The following is a 25,931-nucleotide window of genomic DNA, read 5'->3' on the forward strand; positions in this document are numbered from 1 at the left end:
AATAAACAAGGGATCCCATAAACACAAAGTTAAAATAAGTTTACAGACTTCCAAAAGTACATAAGTATCCACTAGCCATACTAAGGCAAAACAGACAGTCTTTAGGTTCCATGTCCTTGCCTAGACCTCAACCGTGGCGGCCGAGCACCTGGCTATGTACATTCCGCTCGCCGAGCTCTCCAGTCAGGGCTGATCTAACTTGCCCTTGCCTTTACCTGCACCACGTAGCACCCGTGAGCCAAGGCCCAGCAAGAAAACTTCACAGATAACTCAAACAATAATAACAGACAAATTGCTCAATATGCATGTATATTCACTAGATAGTCCACAACAGATAATCAGCATATACAATCCAATACAAGATACATTCTACCACATATACTGCTCATATCACATAATAATCAGGGTCGACAACTTAGGCCGCGCCCTCTGTTTAACCCACTGACTCTGGCCCGCTTAAACCAAGCTCAGTGCATAATAAGCTGTCCTCGGCTACCAGTGGCCGAGCCGCGCCCTGTGCGCTGGTGAGACCCTTGGCACCCTTAGGCCGTTGGTTCACTAAATGTCTTGCATGGCATAATACCATCCTTTCAAGCTTTTACAATAGGGATCCCTTAGTCCCGTCTCATATAATCAACCAGGTGCAGTTTTCTTACCTTTAGCTTTCAGATGAGTTAGTTACGGGCGATACTCCTTGAGCGCGATCCGATCCTCAAGCCCTAGCTTAACACCTAGTCACAACCATGAAGAAAGACACCATTAACAACCTTAAATAAGCTTCCAAGCCAAGTTCTAGTACTCGGAACATTGAACTTCACCAAATATGGTAAAAGACTCAACCCCGAGTACCCTAGGTTAAATTCCCAAGCCTAAAATCTTAAAATCCCAAAATCCCTTAAGCACCGCGGCATAGGCCACCCATGCCGCGGCATGGCCCCCAAACAGAGCCATCCAAGGCACAAAAACAGGTAAGGGCCGCGGCATTGCTTGGACCATGCCGCGGCCCGCCCTCCTTCCTCAGCATGCAACAACCTTGAAAGGCCGCGGCTCACCAAGAACCATGCCGCGGCCCGACCCTTCGAACCCAGAAAAAACCACCATTTTCAATCTCTAAACCTCACCTTAAGATATCCCAAAGCCCCCAACTTAAAACCAATTAACTCCCAACTTCTTTTACATGATCTAAGCAACATAATTCCCAAGAAAACACAGTCTATCACACTCTAATCCTCTCCTTTCCATTTCTGAAACCCAAGTGCTACAAACACCCAAACCAGCCACTCAAACACAATCTAGAACCTCTAAACTTGGAGTTAGAACTCACCTTTGCTGTAGAATCACTTCACCAAGCTGTGGCCAAGCTAGGTCCCCAAGTTCCCTTCTTAATTCTGCCTTAGAACATCACAACTAAACTTGCTTCAGCACTTAACCAAAACCCAGCTAAAACTCATAATTCAACCACAGAAAACAGAGTTAGATGCTTACCTTAAATCTTGCTCCAGTTCCTTGATTAAACCCCTGAGCTAGACTCCCAAATCCACTCTACAAATCTCAGAATTCCAACTTGCTTCTCCCTTAAGTTTTCTGTGTTTTTCTCTCCTTGGTTTCCTTTGAGCGTGTAAGTGAGCTGAGAGAAAATGCTTAGTCGGTTTGTGTTTTTTCTTCTAAAGGCTTCCTTAAGTCTAACTTATCCATTAAGTTAATCCCGAGGCTCGGGGTACTGGAACCGTCCCCGAGGCCGAAATGGTAAAATCCCCCAATATTCCCGCCTAGACACCCTAACCTCAAATATATCTCCAATTATTTATTTTCATCACCCGATAGTCTAAATCACTACCTGATACCTAAAATACCCCTGACTTGCCCAAAGTTAATTATAATACCCCATTATGACTTTTCCCGCTATCTAGCCCTAGGATTGCCTCGAGTCGCCGGCTGCAGATTTATCCACATCATAATGTGGTTCTCGCATATATCACATATCATATTACCACATAATATAATCAATTATCATATAAGCATCATTAAACATATAATAACTCATTAAATCACAATTATTCCAGTAATGCCCTCCTGGCACACTAATCAAGGCCCTTAAGCCTTATTAGTGAATTTGGGTCGTTACAGTATTATTACTATATGATGTATTCTTTTACAGGGTATTTTTTACATAATAGAATCCAACCCCTTGTAACTCCCAGGGTCTCCATATTTATAGGAGAAGGCACCTGGGAGTTGGTAAGAAGGTCATCCCGTGACCTTCTTACCTATCATGTCAACTCTGTGACATTCATGATTAATTCCTAAACAGTGTGGTCAAATCAATAGGTAAGGGGATAATGGGCCGCACGGCCCAACCCAGTCATGGGTGTCTGAATACGCACATTCACGCTGCGTGTCCGAGAAGTCAGGGATATATCAGACACGTGATGTCTGATATATGCACGTTTACCTTGCGTGGTTGACTTTACAAAAGGTCACAGCTGCAACTCTAGCTTGTACCACGAGCTGGATGCTTACCTCGACCTGCGGCCTTCAGAGTCCAGACTCAGTCCTTAAGCAATCTTGGCGAACCCTTGGGTTACCTCGAGCTAAGGAGGTAGGATCTTATGATGGCAGCTCCGGTCTTGGGGATGTCCACGTGGTAGTCATGATTAGGCTATATCTCAGCTCGTTAATCAGCCTGTGGGAAAATCAGGGCGTACAGGTATAAATTCTAAACTCCAACTTTGTTGTTCAACTGGTTTCTGCTGAGTTTTAGTGTTTAGGAGTGGCTATGGTGAATTTTGAGTTTGGGAATGCATGTGCTTGAGTTCTAGGTATTTGGGGTGCTTGGGATAAGTGGAGTATGGTCATAAGGTTGTTTTTGAGGTTGGGAAAGATTTGGAGGAGTTTTGGTTGAGGTTGGTTCGAGAAAATCGCATAAGGGAAAAAACTGGTGTTGGCCTGCCTGTGACTAGCGCTACAGCGCTAACCTTTGGGTGCTGTAGCGCTTGGCCAAGCTTGTTGATGGGGTTTTGCTTCTGTTTGTAGCGCTGTAGCGCCCTCCCATGAGCGCTGTAGCGCTACCCTGCCTTCTGAAGGGGATTTTAGGGTTATTTGTAAGGGCTTTTGACCTAGGGTTTGGGGTTTGATTCCACCACCTTGTTTCGTGGAACTAGGACTTCCCGGGGGCTCAGGATTGGCCCCGAGGCTAGGTTTTGAACTTGAGGATTGATAATGACTTTGGCCCATGATTGTGTTTAGGTGAGCGCTAGGGCTCGAGGGGGATCGTGCTCAAGGAGTCGAGGGATCAAAGCTAGTGAATTGAAAGGTAAGAAAACTGCACCCAATTATATGTCTGTGATGGGACTAAGTGCTCCTGAGAATTTTATCATGTCAATGATGGTATTACGCCATGGGACATGTAAAAGCGGCCTAAGAGTGCCGTACATAATATTTGCGCATAGGGCGCGGCTTGGCCATTGGTAGCCGAGGACAGCTTAACATTCACTAAGCTCGGCTTAAGCGGGCCGGAGTCAATGGGATAACGAAGGGAGCAGCCTGAGAGCGCTAGCCCTAGTTATCATTTGTGCAGTGATATGTGATATTAATTTATATGCTTAGTGTGTTGAATACTTGGTTATACTGAATGATTATATGTTTGAGAACTTGTGATGCTATGTGAGATATGGATTTGTCTATTGATTACTTATGCACTGTTGTTGTGTTTTCTTGCTGGGCCTTGGCTCACGGGTGCTACGTGGTGCAGGTAAAGGCAAAGGCAAGCTGGACCAACCCTGAGATGGAGGGCTGCGGGGTGGAATGTACATAGCCAGCTGTTCGATCGCCATGGTCGAGGAATGGATCAGGACAAGGATTACCTAATTGTCTGTTTTGCCTTAATATGGCCTGATATTGTGTATAAACCTTGTATCTTTTGTAAACGGTCTTTAAGCTTGTATCTTTTTGGGATCCCGTGTAAAGGACGATGCTTCTTAATGAGAATGTGGCTTTTGAAACCAAAACACTTTTAACCCTAGTTCCTTTATAGTTTTAGTAACACAATTTTAACTAAATGACTTGATTAGCAAGTCTGGCACTTTATAAACACACAATGTAATGGTCTTGGCTATCCAGGGTGTTACATTGGACCTCTTCCAGGTCCTCGACGGGTCCAACGTTCTCTTCAAAATCCCCAAAGCGAGGATCTAAATCTCTATCCTCACTTTGGGCAACACCCTATTTGGTGACTTCACCACCGGATTAGGCTTGTGTATCAATTGCCATCTGCGACCTATCTGAGGGAGTGCTTTTTGACATTCCCTTTTTCGCCTTCGTGACTGAGGCATTGTAGCACTCCCTGGCCTCCCTCTGGTTCCCCAACATGCGTCCTACCCCTGCGTCTGTTGGGAATTTCATGGCTAAGTGCCACATAGAGGTGACGGCCCATACATCAACCAGTATAGGCCTCCCAATGACGGCATTGTACGCCGAAGGACAATCGACTACTATAAAAGTAGCGAGTAATGTCCTGGTAGCAGGCGCTGTACCTGCTGTCACCGGTAGTCTGATTGACCCTGCGGGGGCTAGTCCCTCACCAGAGAAGCCGTATATAGTTTGGTTGCAGGGCTCCAAGTCTTTTACGGACAACTTCATGCGTTCAAGTGAAGACTTATACAGGATGTTCACCGAACTTCCTGTATCAACCAGCACTCTCTGTACCATCATGTTGGCCATTTGGATATCCACGACCAGCGGATCGGAATGAACCGGACATGTTGGGCATCACTACCAGAGAAGGTTATTTCGCCTTCTTTTGATCGAGCCTTTTTCGGCGCGCGGTCATCCACAGTCATCATCTCGATGTCCTGGTCATGGCGTAGAGTCCGAGCATATCATTCTCTGGCCTTTCCGCTGTTTCCCACGAGGTGCGAGCCTCCACAAATGGTTAACAATGTGCCAGTTACGGGGTCAGGCTGCAAAGGTGGCGAGCGTTGGCGCGTGGATGCTTGCTCGTTGCCACCTGGAGCTTCTCGTTGGGAATTTCCCGAGGCCCGTATATATCTTCTCAAGTGTCCTTGTCTAATAAGAAACTCGATCTCATCCTTCAGCTGGTTGCATTCGTTGGTATCATGTCCGTAGTCGTTATGATAACGACAGAACTTGGTAGTGTCTCTTTTCGAAATATCCTTTCGAATGGGGGCAGGCTCTTATAAGGCACGCTGGAACTCGTGGCCTGATAAACTTCTCCCCAAGACTCAACTAGGGCAGTATAGTTAGTGAACCGAGGTTCATAATGGTTACCCTTGGCTCGTTTATTATCAGAGGTGGAAGGCTCATTGTGTGGCCGTTTCCCCCCATTCTTGCCATTGCCTTTGCCGTTGCCGTTGGGCTTGGACCCATTGGCGGCTTTGGCGGGCTCGGCGGTCCCCTTATCTTTGCCTGGGGGTTTTCCTTCGTCGGCGATGGCATCTTCGAGCTTGATGTAGCGATCAGCCCAATCCAAGAATTCCTGGGTAGTTTTAACCCCATGTTTTCGGAGGCTGTTCCAGAGAGGAGTGCGACGCTTAACCCCTGCGGTTATGGCCATCATCTTTCCTTCGTCTCCCACTGTTTTTGCTCCATCAGCTGCTCGCATAAAGCGTTGGACGTAGTCCTTCAGTGGTTCTCCATCTTGCTGGCGTATTTCAACCAGCTGGTTTGCTTCAGTCGGGTGCACACGACCCGCGTAGAACTGTCCGTAAAATTCCTTTACAAACATTTCCCAGGAAACTATACTTGCAGGAGGAATTTGAAAAACCACTCCTGTGCGGCATCAGAAAGTGTTGCAGGGAAGATCCTGCACCGAGCGTCTTCGGACACTTTCTGAATGTCCATTTGTATCTCAAACTTGTTGACGTGAGATACCGGGTCACCATACCCATCAAAGTTCGGAAGCGTAGGAATTTTAAACTTGCTAGGAGTTTCTTACATAGCTATCCTCTAGACGAAAGGAGTGCCTTTCCTCCTGTCGTGGTCGATGTAAGATGTTCTTCCCCCGACCAGTTGCTGCACTACCTGGTTGAGGGCATCTATCTGGGCCTGCACAGCGCTAGGAATCGCCGTGGCCTCTGGTGCTGGGGGGACGTACTCGCCGTGCCACTCGCGGCGATCGTTGAGTATATCTCTTAAGTCCTCGTCTCTCCTTCAATGCTCGCTAGCTCCGAGCCAGTTGAAAACGTTATTTTGTCTAGGCTGCCCCCCAGCGTCCCGTCTGTCGGGTTGGTCATCTTGAGGTGGCTAGCTCCTGCCTCCACCTCTTTCTTCATTCCTCCGACCGACATTCCCTCAGTCTGAGTCGGCCTCATTATAACCATGGCCGTCTTTGAATCTCGATTGGCTATGGTGGGATCGACTGTTCCCTCGATTGCCTTCCCGGGTTGGAACCTCTTGAGAGTTAGAGGGTGGTCTGCGTTGGTCGTTAGGTCCCCGTGCCGTGGGGGGCCTCGGACTGCAGAGCCCAACTCTGAGTTCCTCCTGTTGCCAGGAGGATGCTGTCCTCTGTTTGGAGGGTTTGGCTCGTCGCCCCTATGGCGTCTAGGACTTCGAGGCTGCTGCCTGGTCCTATTTTGCCTCTATTGCGGGGGATTGTCGCGACCAGCTTGGGATGGAGGCTGTGCCTCAGGGTCTCCTAGTGGGACATCGTCCCGAGGCGCCGGTGGCTGCTCGGGCCTTTGTGGGCTCGAGGGTTGGATAGGCAGGCTAGGATTAGAACCCCTGTGGGGTGGCCCATTCGCGGGTTGATCGGGCTGCGAGGCAGGTGCAGCCTGATTCCTAGCCAATTGCAAGGCTGCCTCGAGGGCTGCCATGGCCTCGCTCTGGCGACGGTCCATCTCCGCTTGCCTTTCACTCAGCTCCAAGCGCTGCCGTTCAATTTCTTGTTGCTGTCGCGCCATGATTTCGGCAGCACTTTCCTGGCCGGCCCTCAGATTGGCCAGCTCCTCTTGCAATACCCCTAGGGTACTTTTCAGCGTCGCGTCGTCCATTTCTTCCTCATCAAATTCCAAATGTGGCTCATCCTCAGCCACGTTGGGAGGAGGAGGAGGCGGGTTAGACGGTGCAGTGCCGGCCGCCTGTCCAGTTTTCCTAGTAGTTTTCGCCATTGGTCTTCTCAACAATGCTGTATCAAGCTCTCAATGAAAGCACCAGAATGTTGACCCTGATTTTGGCCAACTGACACGGAGTCAAATTTTCTTGATGCGGAAAGACACGTTGGAAAGAATGTGATGACGAAATGATAAAGAACACAAGAGTTTATAGTGGTTCGGCCCCAGAATCTGGTAATAACCTACGTCCACTTGAATTTTTATTGATATATGATTCAAATGAGTGATCAAAGAACTAGTGGTTCAATGAGTTTCACCAACCTCTGAAAAACAAGACAATATCTCAAATAGAATCACTCTAGTCTCAAATATTTCGAAAGCCAAAAGTTCCTTCCTTGAGCTATCTTTCTCTATTTATAGGCTCAAGGGGGATTACATGAATTTGTTATAGATATTCTTTCTTAAATAATTGGATACTCAGGAAATCATGGGAGTCAATTTTGGGATTGATAAAGATCTTTATAAAAATATCATGAGGCATGCGGAACCTGCGACCATACTGGTCGCAGGTAAGTTTCGGCTGCCTACTGCTTGTAATTTGTCTTCTGGTTGATACCCTAGCAGAATTCCGCCAAGTGTCAGCCACATGTCCGAGAATCACTTGCCACGTCATTCGTGCCTGTTTTTTAGATAACAATCCTTGAGCCACAATCCTACAAACAAGCATCACTTTATCCTGAATGGCAACTTGCCATGAAAGAAGAATTACAAGCCCTTGAGCATAATGATACATGGACTATTACTTCCTTACCTCCTGGACACAAGGCTATTGGTAGCAAATGGGTATACAAAATCAAATACAAACCCAATGGTACTATAGATCGATATAAGGCACGCCTTGTTGCTAAAGGATATACCCAACAACAAGGGATCAATTATTTAGAAACTTAAGATCCTACTTGCCGTTGCTGCTTTAAAAAAATGGCATCTCCATCAAATGGATATTAACAATGCATTCCTTCATGGTGATTTGGAAGAAAATGTTTACATGACCCTTCCAAAAGGTTATAAATCCTCACCTTCCTTTCCCACCAATTCAGTTTGCAAGCTTCAAAAAAGCCTATATGGCTTAAAACAAGCTTCACGTCAATGGTATGCCAAACTAAGTTCCACTTTACTTGACCATGGGTTCCTACAATCACCATCTGATTATTCTCTTTTTACCAAAAATGAAAATGGCAATTTTTTAGCAATACTAGTTTATGTTGATGACAGACTAGTTGCTAGTAATGATCTCAATGCCATTTCTCAATTTACAACAGCCCTTGATAGTAAATTTAAACTCAAAGACCTTGGACCACTTCGTTTCTTCCTTGGTCTTGAGTTGCCCGAACTACAAAGGGCATTTCAATATCTCAACGTCCTTTCACTCTTTAGCTACTTTCGGATACTGGCTACCTAGGAGCCAAACCTGCTTCTACTCCTATGGAACCTGATCTGAAATTAAGCTCAGATGGTGATGATCTCTTAGAAAATCCCACTTCTTGTCGCAGCTTGATTGGGAAGCTCATTTACCTCACTATTACTCGCCCTAACATATCCTTTGCTGTCAATAGGCTAAGTCAATTCCTTAGTTCCCCTAGAATTCCTCATCAACAAGTTGCCAACCGAATATTACAATACTTAAAAACTACCCCAGGCCAAGGCCTTTTCTTTTCTGCTAATTCTTCTTCTCAGGTATCTGCCTATGCCGAGACCAGCCTCAGTTCGAAAAACATTCAAGTTAAACTATTCGCCGATGCTGGTTGGGGTGCTTGTCTTGACACTCGTCGTTCCATATCTGGTTTTTGCGTGTTCATTGGTGATTCCCTTGTCTCTTGGAAATCCAAAAAGCAACGAATTGTTTCCAGATCCTCCGCTGAAGCTGAATACCGAGCAATGGCCAATGCAACATGTGAAGTAACATGGATATTAGCATTACTTAAGGATTTTGGCCTTTGTCCCTCACATCTAGTCGTTTTATATTGTGACAATAGCGCTGCAATTCACATCTCGAAAAATCCAGTCTTTCATGAGCGGAGGAAACATGTTGATATCGACTGCCATATCGTTAGGGAGAAGATCACCAAAGGCATGCTCAAATTAATACATGTTAACACTACAGACAACCTCGCTGATGTCTTCACAAAAGCTCTCTTTCCATCTCATTTCAAAACTATGATATCCAAGATGGGTGTTATTAACATATACACTCCACCTTGAGGGGGCGTACTAGAGTATTAGTAAGTTAGTTAGAATAACTATATTAGGTTCTTGATTAGTTAGTGTTAACTAATTTCTGTTTTAGCCTTTATGCTTCAATTTTTTGTACGTTTCCAACTGCCTCTATATAAATGCAGTCTGATGAACCCAAAACAGGTATGTTTTAAAAATGTATACTCGCAAACGCACGAATCGTATTTATAGAATAATGTTCGTGTAAGCACAAGGTCGAACCCAAAGGAGTTGACTTAAATCAAAAGAGAAAACTATTTTTACCAAAGTGAAATAAATTTCTAACCTAGTTCCAAATATTGATGTGTTTTGTTTTAAAATAAAGAAAGAAAATAATAAAAAAAAAAGTTAAAATAAATAAACTAAAAAGATTTGTTTTTAATAGTTATTTATAAAATTATTAAGATTTTAGAATCCGCAAAATATAAATAATAATATTTAATAATATGTTGACTTCCCAATTTTTAGTGATAATTGAAATCAATCTAATTACCTTTTCCAAAACATTATACTTCCTTTAAGCTCTCTTTAATTCAAAAATATAGATTTTCCTTCACTTTAATAGTATAACTTCAAAGCATTAGTTGTGAATCAATTTAATGAAACTACAAAAAAAATCAAATAATGTTATTTCTAAAGCAAAATATAGTGTTTTTGTTCTAAGCATTGGATGTAAACAATTTAATGACACATCTTAATAAAAAAATACTATGTTTTTGCACAATTAAGAACCAAGTAAAATATGTTCTAACAATCTAAAATACATGATATTATAGATGAAAGAAATATTTAGAAGAAGAAAAATCATAAACTTTATTGCTCATTTTGAGAGGTCAACATAAAATAAACATATATAGTTATATCTTGGTTCATCCTCCACCTGAATAATTTTAAGTGGATTAGAAACCCATAACTATCAAAAACAAAATAAAAATTACAACATAAATAGGAAAATTTAGAGAAGGAGCCTCCAAATTATTCCTCTAAAAATACATAAAAACTAATCTAAGAAAAGAAAAAGATGAAGAGAATAGAGAGATAGAAAAAGTGGTGTAAGAGAAGGTGTGTTTGAAATGGTGAAATCAAACTCCTATTTATAGATAAATTATTTGGTGAAGGATAACACTCCTATTGGTCTAAAAAAAGAAGCACATGGTTTCAGGCTCAAAATCGTCATCTTTTCCTATAGTTACAAATCCAATGGTACAGAAAGAAACACATGGATTGATGACATGACATTGTCAAGAATTTGATTGGCCTTTCATTTTGGGCTTGATTTATTCATTTCTTTATACCAACATTTTATCAATATTTCATTTGCTCCCAACAAATACTCCTACATAAAGAAATTAAATACACATAAATTAGTAACAACATAATTAAACAAAATAAATACAAAAAAAAAATCAAAATACATAAAATCAAAATAAAACTAATAAATTCAAAATTACTTAAAAACTTGATAAATTAATTAAAAACTCAATAATTAAGCAACAATTAGCTTATAAAATGTGTTAAAATAACTCTATTTTGTAGAGTTATCACAGCCCCTTTTTGTATATCAAAGCAACACAGATTAATAAAAGAGATTTCTTCAGTTTTTTCCTCTGTTTTCTTTTGTTTTCACTAATATCTCTCTTATTTCTTCGGAAAGTTCTTGTTTCTTCGCCTAGTTCATCACTTTCTCTTCTTGATTTATACGGTATTCTTTGCCAAGGTTGCAACCTAAACAATCCAATCCATCCTTCTTCTCATTTCTTCACCAAACTTGCAACTCACATAGAGGTCAAACCGTATTCTCTTTGGCAACCACCACCACGATCCTACGGCTATTGAGAACCCCAAAACCTTTGTTGCTCAGCTCCTAAGAACTGCCCAAAACGTGTGCCTCAATCTATTAAGCATATTGTTGTTTATATGGTATGTTGATTTTGCTGCTACTTTTGAGTTTGCATTTCCATTTGTAATCATGGGTAATCTAAATGTGTTTAGCTTATAAGTTGCCTTCATGAAATGAGTTCAAAATGTGTGCATTAATCTTAGACATTGAGGGGTTCATGACCCACTGCAAGCTCATATGCAAGCCCAATAAATCTAAAACAACCTCAAATTGAAGCCCTTGTAACTCAATGCAACCATGATAACTTAAAAACTCATTGGGGAATTTCATTATAATGCAACTTATGCAACATCAAATGCAAGCCTAATAAAAACCCCATACAACCTAATGCAACATAAAGTAACTTTAAAAATTTATTTGCAAATTTGTCTTTATGCAACTCATGCAATCCAAAGCAATCTCAAATGCAAGCTCGATGCAACCTATTACAACTCATGCAAGCTAAAATAGCACATGCAACCCAATGCAAATTCATGCAACTCAATGCAATTTTAAATGCAACCTAAAGCAACCCAAATGCAATTTTAGAAAATTAAACAACCCGTTACAACATTAAATGCTAGCCCATGCAATTAAATGCTAGTCCATGCAACTAAATGCAACCCAATGCAATTCATGGTAACTTAAAAGAACTCATGAAAACTCATATGCAACTTAATGCAAACCATGTCAACTTAAAAAACTCATGCTAATTTCATTTTTATGCAATTCAAATAATCCATTGCAACCTCAAATAAAAACTTAATGCAACTCCATGCAACTTAAAGCAACTTTAAAATGTTAATATTCTAACTTCATTCTTATGCAACTCATGCAACCCTATGGAACCTGAAAACAACTTTAAAAAACTCATCTTGAAATTTCATCCTTATGCAATTAATGCAACCTGAAATGCAATTAATGTAGCCTAAAACAACTCACTGCAATCTAAAACAACTTTAAAGAACTCTTTTGCAAATTGCAAAATATAACCTAATGCAATCGTTGTGCAATTTTCAAATGCAAACCAATGCAACCACCATGTTTTTCAAATACAATCCAATGCAACCACATATCGAGTACATGTGAACTGACCATTAATAGAGGAAAACCACATGAACTGTAACATATTATTCATACATTACACTTTAACTTTACCTCTGTTTTCATCTAAGTTGAATTAAATTGTATTATTTAATTCATTTTTCATATAGATATAGGTAGCTATACCAAAAATAGTAAGACTTTTTCTTATTCTTTTTCTTCTTTCCTTTTAAATATTCTATTTTATAATGATCATGGTTTTCTTTTTTTTCAATGTACAAAATTATTCACACCATAAATTACTAAATTTTCATCTTTTTCTTCATGATTATATATTAATTCAATCATCATGATTATTTATACATATATATCTATGTTTAAAAGTAATTAAATAATGTTGTTAGCACCTGTAAATCATATATGACAAAAACCATAAATATATATGTTTTAATTTATATATATATGTACAATATTGTTTTTAGCTAGTTCTGGTGCAAGACTCAATTCACTCTCTAGATTATATGTGGATTGACTGTCTAGAAGATCATGTATTGCAAATGAAACAAAAAAATCATATAGTGTTGAAAAGTGATAAGAAATACCGTATTTTTGTATTAAAAGCTTTTGTTTATATAGTATTGAATTAATTATTAATTTACCGTATAAATGAATGATAAGTTTTATATAAAGGTATTTATAAAAAAAATCCCTAAAAAAATTATCATTTGAATAAAAATGAAATATTTTTAAAATATAGATTAAAATCAAGACTATTTTTTAAAAAAAAATTCTTTGAAGCTTCTTTTCTTTTTCCCTAATAATTGCAAATTTTGTTGTTGACTTTTTTATTATACCACGGGATAAAATTTTGCCAGGAGTTATTTGTTAATATCAATAAATGTAACCATCAAAAACAAGAATTTTGGGAACCATTTGTTAAAAATATCGACAATGCCATTTTTGAAAGAAAACAAAATACGGATGTGATAATTTATTTATTAAGATAACCGATGTGATTATCTTGGTTTTGAGATTTCAACCTATTTAAACTCATCTTTATGAAAATATAGCAAAATGAAATGTTGTATAATATCTTTTCTATATTAAAAAGACTTAGATAATATAAATTATTAGTTTTAAATATAGACATTGGTAATCTAAAAGGTGATCGTATTATTTAAAAAAAAATATAAACAAAGTTTTGATTTATTTATTTTTAATATATGTATGTTATTATTTTATATATAATATTATTTATTTATTTATTTAAAATTTATATGATAATCATAAAAACTTAATAAAAATAATTAATAATTTTTTTAAATAAAACTAAGTAAACTTGCATTGCACGTTGCTTGCACCTAATATATATATCTTTATATATTATAAATAAGTTTAACGAAAATTATTGGTTTCCGTTAGATTTAATATTTTTTTATTGTTTTCTAACACTGTTAGTTTTCTAAATAAGGTAAATAAATTAAAAAAAATAAAGGTAAATAAATTTAAAAAATAATAAATAAGTCATATTAATTTTTCATCACATATTTTAAAATTTCATATTAAAGTATCTAAATTACTCTATAAATTATGTTTTAAAAACTATAGCCAAAAGATATTTATGTGTTTAAATTTATTTATTTTTCTTTTATTAATTATTTATTTTGTCACTTAATATATTTTGTTTATCCAAGCATATATATAATAGTGCCATAAAACATAAATATACATATTTCTTATTTTTTTCGTTTAGTTTTGTAATGAGAAATTACTTATTTTAATTGTTTTAGCCATTAATTGAATAATATATATTTATATATAAAATTTTGTTCACTTTAATTTTTTTTAATTAAATAATTAAAATTTGATCAAATAAACTTTTTAAATTCATATTTTTAATTTAGAATTTCTTAATAATGTTTTTGTTATCCCTAAAATTTCAATTCGATGACGTGACAATTAGAAGTGACAAGTGGCAATGCATGGTCAGTAAATGACACATTAATAGTCAATAAATGTATTGGCCAAGGAGGGAAAGGTTTGAGATTAATCTTCAGAGTTGTGATATTACTGGTCATGAAAATTATTTTTCTGGTTTAGAAGTGATTTGACCGATCAGGTAGAATTTTTGTCCGACCGGTAAAGATTTTTGACTGACCAGTAAAATGTTCTGGCCGACCAGTGGAGTATTTTGGGCGACCATTCATTTGTTTTACTAGACTTGTAAAGTGTTTTGCTATACCATTAAAGTGTTTTGCTAGACCAGAGATATGTCATGCTAGACCAGAGGTGTGCTAGAGGAGTGCTTTGCCTATGCCGACCGGTGAGTTGTCTTGGCCGATGATAACTCTACAAAATAGAGTTATTTTACCACATTTTATAAGCCAATTGTTGCTTAGTTCTTGAGTTTTTAATTAATTTATCAATTTTTTAAGTAATTTTAAATTTATTAGTCTTATTTTGATTTTATATAATTTTGTGTGTTTTTATAGTTATTTTGTTGTAAAATATTGTAGTTAATTATTTGAATTAATGTTGTTTAGTTTGAGGTATAAAAAAATGTTGTTTTAGTAAAACTAAATGTTCAATTAAATTAAGTCTTAATTAATATTTTCAATGAACTAATATGATTTATGTTATAATTGAAAATATTTGAATTTGATTTAATTTATGTTTCTTTTGTTAGGGATTTTGGTGTTTTTTCTTACTCTTGAAAAGCAAGAAAAATAAAGATAAAGAGTGACATTTTTGCTGAAAAAGAGATGGATAATGACATTTTTGAAGTTTGTTTAGCCTGGCCCAAGGCCCAAGCCCACGCTAGAAGCTCCCTCCACCAGCACCTCCTAGCTTCTCTCCCTCATGCTCCACCATGTTCAGCTCACGTGTGATACTTCCTTCAGCATTTCTCCATACAGCCATGCATCAATCACACAGCCAGCTGCCCTCTTCCAGCCGTCAGTACCAGCTGCCTCCCACGCATTCTTCAGCAAGCATTTCTGCGCCTGAAGCAAGCTGCAGCAGCCCAAGATTCCAGGCCCATCCCAGCCACCATTCGGTCCATAGCAGCTCAGCTGCCAACAGCTTTTGCATGCCACTTTTTCAGCCTAAATTTGCCTAAGTGTACCATTTGTTCCCTATGCTCAAAATGCCATTTTTTTACCAATTTTTCTACACACTTTTTACCTCAAAATCATCATCACTCCTACAATTTACCCCTATTTACCATATTATTATTAATTTAATCAATTTACTTAATTTAAATTGATTATTTTAATAATCTCATTTTGGCTATAGATAAGGGTTTTGAAGACCATTTTGGGGTGCTTAATGTTTTTGGTTACCATCTTTTTCTCTCATTTTCTCTCTACCATTCTCTCTTCCATTTGGGTTTTTCAAGAGCATTTTGCAAGTATGTATGTCATTTATTTTGTAATTTCTACTCTAGTTATGTGCTTCTAATATTTTTCATAAGATTATTAAGATCATGATGAAGCAACTTGTAACTAGGTAATATTTATGTTGTATGTTGATTTCCCTTATAATGCAACAAAGTCTATGGATTTTTCTTCTTCATATATTTATTTCATCTTAAATATCTTGTATTTTAGATTGTTAGAACATATTTACACTTTGTTCTTCATTAGTGCATAAACATAATATTCTTTGTGTAAGATGTGTCATTAAATTGTACACATCCATGCTTAGAACAAAAATATTATGTTTTGTCTTATAAATAATGTTCATTGATTTATTTGTTATTTCATTAGATTGATTTACACTAAATGCTTTGAAATTATAATTTTGAAAAGTGAAGAAAAATCCTATCTTTTTATAAGAAATTTGTGTTTAAAATTATAAATCTTTTTGGAAAATGATAGTTTAAATTATTTTAATTATCACTAAAACTTGGGAATCAATATACTAATAAATATTATTAAACTTACATTTTGTGGATTCTAGTATCTTAATAATCTTTTCTTTTAACACTTATTGTCAAAATCATTATTGGTTTATTTTCATTCTCTTAAATAGCTTTATTTTTCAATCTTTTATTTTATGTTCATAATATTAAAACTCATCAATTTTTGGAACTAGGTTAGAATTTATTACTTTTGATTTAAAATAGTTTTCTTTTTTTGATTTTAGACAACTCCTTTGGGTTCGACCTCGTGCTTACACGAAAACTATTCTATAAATACGATTCGCGCGCTTGCGAGTATAAATATATAAACATACCCGTTTTGGGTCTATCAAGTTTTTGGCGCCGTTGCCGGGGAGTTGCAAGAGAAAAGAAACGAAAATTATCTCAAGGTTAGTAAATTCTTCTACTAGTTATTTTAATTTTTGCACTTAAAACAAAAAAACTAAAAAAAAAATATATCTATAAAAACTAAAAAAAAAAAAAAAGATAAAAAGAAAATTTGGGACAGTTCAACCACCCATAAAAAAAATATACTTATATTTCTATATTATTTGTTTTTTTTTAGTTGACGGCACTTGCGCCTCCTATCTATCCTTTTAATTTTTATAGTCGATGGCACTTGTGCCTCCTAGTTTGTTTATAATTTTGTTGTAATTTTATTTCTTTTATATCTTTGTTAGTTGACGGCACTTGTGCCTCCTAACATTTGTTGTAATTTTTTTTATTTATATTGTTGTAATTTTTATTTTATTTAATTTCCGCAAATTACTAGTTGATGGCAATTTTGCCTCCTAGTCTTCTATCTTATGTTTTAGTTGATGGCACTTGTGCCTCCTAATTTTTACCTTAATTTTGTTATGGTTGATGGCATGCTATGCCTCCCTACTCTTGCCTAAATTTTAGTCTTATTTAATTTTGCCTTATTTTTCTTTATCTTTTATCATATTATTCTATAATTGTGAAAAATACTTGAAAAAAAAAAAAACCTAAATCTTGTCCTTTCACCATAAGCAATTTTTGCTTAAAGGAAATTTGAACAAAATTCCCATCCGCCTCTACTAATTAACCTCGGGGAGTTGTTAGTAGTGCGCGAGTAAGTGGAATCAAATAGGCCTGGGGACAAGTAAACCATAAGAATTATATTGTTGTGAAATCTCTAAAAATTTTAAGTATGCTCTGTGGTTGCGGTTTTAACTGATCTTCCACATCAGAAAATTGCTTGTTTGAGATTATCCTTGTTGCCTTGCTTGTGAAAATTGTATGCATTATTGTGAACGTAACTCTAAAAAACGATTAGTAAAAAGATGTTTATCTTCGCTTGAAATTGAAAGTGTTAGTAAAAATTTGAGCATCATGGAACCTATTGCTAATCCTGTTGATGAAAATGCTGTGCCTGAAAAAACTTTGCTTGAATATTTTGCACCTATTTCATCTAATGCTCCTTCATGCATTGTTTTACCTACAACTTCTGCTACTCATTTTGAGCTTAAACCAGCAATCATTCAATTGTTGCCATCTTTTTATTGGTTAGATAGAGAGGATCCTTACATGCATGTCAAAGATTTCTTAGAAATTTGCTCAACATTTAAATTTCAAAATTTTTCTGATGAGTCGGTCAAACTAAGATTGTTTCCTTTTTCATTAAAAGACAAATCAAAAGCTTGGTTAAATTCCCTTTCCACGGGGTCTATAACTACATGGGATCAACTTTATAATAAATTCTTGCTAAAAAATTTTCCTATGTCTAAAATTGATAATCTAAGGAGAGAAATCTCCGAGTTTTTTCAAAAAGATAATGAAGAGTTTTATGAATGTTGGGAAAGATTTAAAGATTTATTATTAAAATGTCCTCATCATGGTTTTGAAAAATGGAGACTTGTAAAATATTTTTATGATGGTTTGACTCCCTCTAATCGTCAAATGATTCAATCTATGCATACTGGAAAATTTTTAAAATTTCAAGGACAAGAGGCGTGGGACGCCCTTGAAGATTTATCTGTCAATTCACAACAATGGAATTATTTTGATCCTAGGTCTAGGTCAACTAATTCACCAAAAAGAGGAGGAAGGTATGAAGTAAAAGAAGAAGTAGACTTAAGAACATCTTTAGATAAATTAGCGAGAAAAGTAGAAGCTTTAGCCATAAGCCAAACTATAAACTCTCCAATACAACCAAGAAAAGATGTCTGTTCTATATGTTCTAATCCGTGCCATAATGCCCAATCCTGTCCGTCCTACCAAGAAGCCTTTTCTGAGGAGGCCAATGCTCTTCATTCTTATGGGAAACCAAATGATAGCCCATTTTCGTCCACCTACAATCCAAATTGGAGAAATCATCCGAACTTTTCATGGAGACAAAACCAACCCCAAATGAATCAAGGGCACCAATACAACACACAAAACCAAGCTCATGCCCCACAAAATCAACCATATCCGCAACAAAGAAAACCTTCCTTAGAAGATACTTTACAACAATTTATGCAATCCACCCAACAAATCCTACAAAATCAATCTCAATCTATTACCAAACTCGAGACACAAGTAGGACAACTCGCCACTGCTTTAGCTGATAGAGAAAAAGGAACATTCCCTAGTCAACCTATCCCTAATCCAAAAGGTCAATATGAGATAGGAAAGTCGAGTCATAATGGAGAAGTCAAATCAATTTCAACTCTTAGGTCCGGAAAGAACATTGTCAAACCCGATTACATACCCGAGGTTGAAAACGAAAAAGAAAAAGAAAAGAGTCAGCCTTCTAGTTCTAATCTCAATGACTCATCAAACAAAGAAATTCCAATCCATCCTTTCATTCCAAAAGCCCCATTCCCACAAAGATTGCTTCCAATTAAAAAAGGCGGCCAATATAATGACATCTTAGAAGTTTTTAAACAAGTTAGTATCAACATCCCTTTCTTAGATGCCATTAAACAAATTCCTGCCTACTCCAAATTTTTAAAGGATCTTTGTACTGTTAAAAGAAACACTAATGTTCCTAAAAATGCGTTTTTAACTGAACAAGCTAGTTCCATTATTCAATATAAGAGTCTTGTTAAATATAAAGATCCTGGGTGTCCCACAATTTCATGCATTATTGGTGATCATTTTATTAACAAAGCTTTACTTGATTTGGGTGCTAGTGTGAATTTATTGCCTTATTCTGTTTATAAGCAACTTGGTCTTGGTGAGCTAAAACCTACCTCTATAACTCTTCAATTAGCCGATCGTTCTGTGAAAATTCCTAGAGGCATTATAGAGGATGTTTTGATAAAAGTTGATAAATTTTATTTTCCTGTTGACTTCATTGTTCTTGATACTCAACCCGTAGAAAATATGCATGCTCAAATTCCTATCATTTTAGGTAGACCATTCTTAGCTACATCTAATGCAATCATAAATTTTCGTAATGGTGTTTTGAAATTATCTTTTGGAAATATGACTGTTGAATTGAATGTTTTTAATGTTGCTAAATCTGTTGAGTGTGAGGAAATACATGAAGTTAACATGATAGACAGTATATGTGAAGATGATGGAAATGACTTACTTGACTTTTGTGAAAAATACTTTGGTATGAACTTGCATGTTGGTGACTCTAATGATGATGTGAATTCTTTGGTAGAGCCTATACCCTTAAATGAAACCAAAGTTGAACCTTTTTCACCCTTAGATCATGTTCAATCAATTTATGAGTCTACAAAGTTAGACCTTAAACCTTTACCAGAAAATTTAAAATATGCTTTTCTAGGAGGATCTGAAACTTTACCTGTTATCATAGCATCTGCTTTAGATAAAGAACAAGAAGATAAGTTGTTAGATGTCCTTAGAAAACATAAAGAAGCCATAGGTTGGACCATTGGAGACATTAAATGAATTAGCCCATCCATATGTATGCATAGAATCCATCTAGAAGAGAATGGTAAAACCTCTCGGGAATGTCAAAGAAGGTTAAATCCAAATATGAAAGAAGTAGTTAGAGAAGAGGTCATAAAATTGTTAGACGTAGGTATCATTTATCCTATTTCTGATAGTCAATGGGTTAGTCCTGTTCAAGTTGTGCCTAAGAAGTCTGGGATCACAGTTGTTGAAAATGAGAAAAATGAATTAATCCCTACTAGAGTACAAACGGGGTGGAGAGTGTGCATAGATTATAGAAAGTTGAATAATGTTACTAGAAAAGACCATTTTCCATTACCTTTTATTGATCAAATGCTTGAACGATTAGCTGGCCATGCATATTATTGTTTTCTTGATGGGTATTCGGGATATAACCAAATCCCCATTGCCCCAGAAGATCAAGAAAAGACTACTTTTACATGCCTTTTTGGGACTTTTGCCTATCGTCGCATGCCTTTTGGATTATATAATGCACCTGCGACTTTTCAAAGGTGTATGATTTCGATTTTTTCTGACATGGTTGAAAGATTTCTTGAAGTATTTATGGATGATTTTTCTGTGTTTGGTTCCTCTTTTGATGAATGTTTGCACCATCTTTCACTTGTTTTAATTCGTTGCAAAGAGAAAAACCTTGTGCTTAATTGGGAAAAATGTCATTTTATGGTTAAAAAAGGAATTGTTCTAGGTCATGTAATATCTTCTGAGGGAATAGAAGTTGATAAAGCTAAAGTTGATCTTATTTCAAAACTTCCCCCACCTAAAACTGTGAAAGAAATTAGATCATTTTTAGGCCATGCCGGTTTTTATAGAAGATTTATAAAAGACTTTAGCAAAATTTCTCGGCCTTTATGCCATTTACTTGGAAAAGAAAATGCTTTTGTCTTTGATAATAATTGCCATGTTGCCTTTGAAAAATTAAAAGGTTTGTTGACTACTGCACCCATTATTCGACCTCCTGATTGGAAAATACCTTTTGAAATAATGTGTGATGCTTCTGATTATGCTATAGGTGCTGTCTTAGGACAAAGACTTGAAAAAATACCTCATGTAATTTACTATGCTAGCAAAACTTTAAATGATGCTCAATTAAATTACTCCACAACCGAAAAAGAATTGCTTGCTGTTGTTTTTGCATTAGAGAAATTTAGATCTTATTTGTTAGGGTCTAAAATTATTGTCTACTCTGATCATGCTGCATTAAAATATCTCTTATCAAAAAAAGATGCTAAGTCTCGTTTGATCCATTGGATCTTGCTTTTACAAGAATTCGACTTAGAAATACGTGATAAAAAAGGATCTGAAAATGTTGTTGCTGATCATTTATCTAGACTAGTTGTTGAAACTATACATGATCCCACTCCTATCACTGAAACTTTTCCCGATGAACAATTGATGTATATTTCTTCATTGCCTTGGTATGCTGATATTGTTAATTATTTGGTCACTAAAGAAATACCATCTCATTGGTCTAAGCATGATAAATCTAAATTTTATTCTGAGGTGAAAAACTTTATTTGGGATGATCCTTACTTGTTTAAATACTGCCCTGATCAACTAATTAGAAGATGCATTCCAAACTGTGATCAATCTAAAATCATATCTTTTTGTCATGATCATGCATGTGGAGGACATTTTAGTGGTAAGAAAACAGCTGCTAAAGTTTTACAATGTGGTTTTTATTGGCCTACTATCTTTCATGATACATATGTTTATTGTAAAGCTTGTGAACATTGCCAAAAGTTAGGAAGTTTAACTAAAAGAAACATGATGCCTTTAAATCCTATTCTTATTATTGACATATTTGATGTTTGGGGCATTGATTTTATGGGACAATTTCCTAACTCTTTTGGTAATCTTTATATTCTTGTTGGAGTTGATTATGTGTCTAAATGGGTTGAAGCTATTGCACGCCACACTAATGACCACAAAGTTGTGCTTCAGTTTTTAAAAGAAAATATATTTTCCCGTTTTGGTTCACCGCGTGCTATAATTAGTGATAACGGTACACACTTTTGTAATAAGCCATTTGAACATTTGATGAAACAATATGGCATTACACATAAAGATGGCATTACACATAAAGTCTCAACACCATATCACCCACAAACTAGTGGTCAAGTTGAAGTGTCTAATAGGGAAGTTAAGCACATTTTAGAAAAAACTGTGAATCCAACTAGGAAAGATTGGTCCTTAAGACTCACTGATGCATTATGGGCATATCGTACCGCGTACAAAACGCCCATTGGCATGTCACCCTACGGACTTGTGTATGGGAAGGCGTGTCACTTACCTATTGAGTTAGAACATAGAGCCTTTTGGGCAATTAAGCAGTTAAACTTTTCTTTAGACAAGGCAGGTGAGAAACGAAAACTTCAACTAAATGAATTAGACGAAATTAGGAATGATGCATATGACTATTCAAAAAAGTATAAGGATCGCATGAAATTTTACCATGATAAAAATATTTTGAGAAAAGATTTTTATCCAGGTCAGAAAGTCCTTTTATACAACTCTCGTTTGCATTTATTCCCGGGAAAGTTACGCTCTAGGTGGTCCGGTCCTTACATTGTTCGTATTGTTTTTCCACATGGAGCTATTGAAATTGAAAATCCTAAAAATGGGGATATGTTTAAAGTTAATGGACAAAAATTAAAACCATTTTTAGAATTAAAAACTGATGAAGTGGATGAGATACTCCTTGAGGACCCTGTTTACCATGCTCTTTGATTCCTATTTGATCTTGACAACTTGTGTTTTATTTGTATTGTTGTTTTATGTGTGATTTAATTTTTGTTAGTTGTATCTTGTTCTCTCTTCGCAATGCACAATATCGAGGTACGACCATTCTAAACTTTACACTCTTGTCAATTTTAATTTATATTTATATTTTGACACATTGAGGACAATGCTTAAATTAAGTTTGGGGGTATCGAGTTTTATTGTGTATGTTTTGTGGTTTATTTATGTTATTGATGTTTGTGTTTTATTTTTGTTATTTATGTTTGTTTGAAAAAAAAATTATTTATATGTTGTTGTTTTGTTATTTATTTATTTATTTGTTCATTTTCATAAAAATTCAAAAAAAATATATATGTTTAAAAAAAAAAAAAAATTGGTGATATTTTTCATTTTCAACGATAAAAATTATGATTGAGTTTGAAATTAATTCTCTTAAAAATATGAATAATTTTTAAGCTTTGTTTTTAATTATAGGGTCAATTTTGCTTGTAACAAAAATTACATTTTTCATAGCAACAACATTCTTATTTCCTATAAGTTTTAATGAAAAATAATTTTAATGAAAACCTATTTTCTAAAAGCAAAATTGACAATTTAATTAATTACATAAGCTTAACTTTTATTCATAATAATTTCTGAGATTTATTTTCATTGTGCAATTTTTGAGAAAATCATTTTTATATCACCAATAAAAAAAATAATATGTGTATTTTAATTTTTCTTTTGCTTGAGGACTAGCAAAATTTTAAGTTTGGGGGTGTGATAACTCTACAAAATAGAGTTATTTTACCACATTTTATAAGCCAATTGTTGCTTAGTTCTTGAGTTTTTAATTAATTTATCAATTTTTTAAGTAATTTTAAATTTATTAGTCTTATTTTGATTTTATATAATTTTGTGTGTTTTTATAGTTATTTTGTTGTAAAATATTGTAGTTAATTATTTGAATTAATGTTGTTTAGTTTGAGGTATAAAAAAATGTTGTTTTAGTAAAACTAAATGTTCAATTAAATTAAGTCTTAATTAATATTTTCAATGAACTAATATGATTTATGTTATAATTGAAAATATTTGAATTTGATTTAATTTATGTTTCTTTTGTTGGGATTTTGGCGTTTTTTCTTACTCTTGAAAAGCAAGAAAAATAAAGATAAAGAGTGACATTTTTGCTGAAAAAGAGATGGATAATGACATTTTTGAAGTTTGTTTAGCCTGGCCCAAGGCCCAAGCCCACGCTAGAAGCTCCCTCCACCAGCACCTCCTAGCTTCTCTCCCTCATGCTCCACCATGTTCAGCTCACGTGTGATACTTCCTTCAGCATTTCTCCATACAGCCATGCATCAATCACACAGCCAGCTGCCCTCTTCCAGCCGTCAGTACCAGCTGCCTCCCACGCATTCTTCAGCAAGCATTTCTGCGCCTGAAGCAAGTTGCAGCAGCCCAAGATTCCAGGCCCATCCCAGCCACCATTCGGTCCATAGCAGCTCAGCTGCCAACAGCTTTTGCATGCCACTTTTTCAGCCTAAATTTGCCTAAGTGTACCATTTGTTCCCTATGCTCAAAATGCCAATTTTTTACCAATTTTTCTACACACTTTTTACCTCAAAATCATCATCACTCCTACAATTTACCCCTATTTACCATATTATTATTAATTTAATCAATTTACTTAATTTAAATTGATTATTTTAATAATCTCATTTTGGCTATAGATAAGGGTTTTGAAGACCATTTTGGGGTGCTTAATGTTTTTGGTTACCATCTTTTTCTCTCATTTTCTCTCTACCATTCTCTCTTCCATTTGGGTTTTTCAAGAGCATTTTGCAAGTATGTATGTCATTTATTTTGTAATTTCTACTCTAGTTATGTGCTTCTAATATTTTTCATAAGATTATTAAGATCATGATGAAGCAACTTGTAACTAGGTAATATTTATGTTGTATGTTGATTTCCCTTATAATGCAACAAAGTCTATGGATTTTTCTTCTTCATATATTTATTTCATCTTAAATATCTTGTATTTTAGATTGTTAGAACATATTTACACTTTGTTCTTCATTAGTGCATAAACATAATATTCTTTGTGTAAGATGTGTCATTAAATTGTACACATCCATGCTTAGAACAAAAATATTATGTTTTGTCTTATAAATAATGTTCATTGATTTATTTGTTATTTCATTAGATTGATTTACACTAAATGCTTTGAAATTATAATTTTGAAAAGTGAAGAAAAATCCTATCTTTTTATAAGAAATTTGTGTTTAAAATTATAAATCTTTTTGGAAAATGATAGTTTAAATTATTTTAATTATCACTAAAACTTGGGAATCAATATACTAATAAATATTATTAAACTTACATTTTGTGGATTCTAGTATCTTAATAATCTTTTCTTTTAACACTTATTGTCAAAATCATTATTGGTTTATTTTCATTCTCTTAAATAGCTTTATTTTTCAATCTTTTATTTTATGTTCATAATATTAAAACTCATCAATTTTTGGAACTAGGTTAGAATTTATTACTTTTGATTTAAAATAGTTTTCTTTTTTTGATTTTAGACAACTCCTTTGGGTTCGACCTCGTGCTTACACGAAAACTATTCTATAAATACGATTTGTGCGCTTGCGAGTATAAATATTTAAACATACCCGTTTTGGGTCCATCAGCCGACCAGTCACTTCGGGGATGGATTTGGTCGGTCCACGGATTAGAATCTCTGAAGTTACCATCTAGTAACTCTTTAGTAAAAGCTTCAGTAACGGCTTCAACTCGAATCATTTGCAACTGCCGCGGGAATCTCTCAGATATCCTGAAATAATAGCTATAGTATTGTAATTTGAATTTATTTATATTTTAGTTAATTAAAGTCTATTGGAAAAACCAAGGACCCGGTCAAAGGGATATATCTGATGTACGATCCATGATCCTATAAATAAATGGCTCATGACATCATTTAGGGGGATCTGATCTTTTTAGACTGAGAAAAACTCTCTAGTTTTGAGACTTTGAGATTGTTACTTGGGGCATTCTTGGGACATTTTCTGAGAGCTTAGAGAGATAAAGCTTGTATTCTCTAGAGAGAAAAAATCTATATTTTTCTACTTACACT

At 35.6% G+C, this 25,931-nt stretch overlaps 1 non-coding gene across 1 annotated transcript; it reads right to left on the bottom strand.

Annotated features, from left to right (window-relative positions):
• Positions 1 to 17,941: 17,941 nt before the first annotated feature.
• On the bottom strand, positions 17,942 to 18,048 carry LOC133813482 (small nucleolar RNA R71). The gene has a single exon (XR_009884491.1). It is a non-coding gene; the product is annotated as a small nucleolar RNA R71 (small nucleolar RNA).
• Positions 18,049 to 25,931: the final 7,883 nt, after the last annotated feature.

The sequence above is a fragment of the Humulus lupulus genome, chromosome 1 (assembly GCF_963169125.1).
Source record: "Humulus lupulus chromosome 1, drHumLupu1.1, whole genome shotgun sequence".
NCBI lineage: Eukaryota > Viridiplantae > Streptophyta > Magnoliopsida > Rosales > Cannabaceae > Humulus > Humulus lupulus.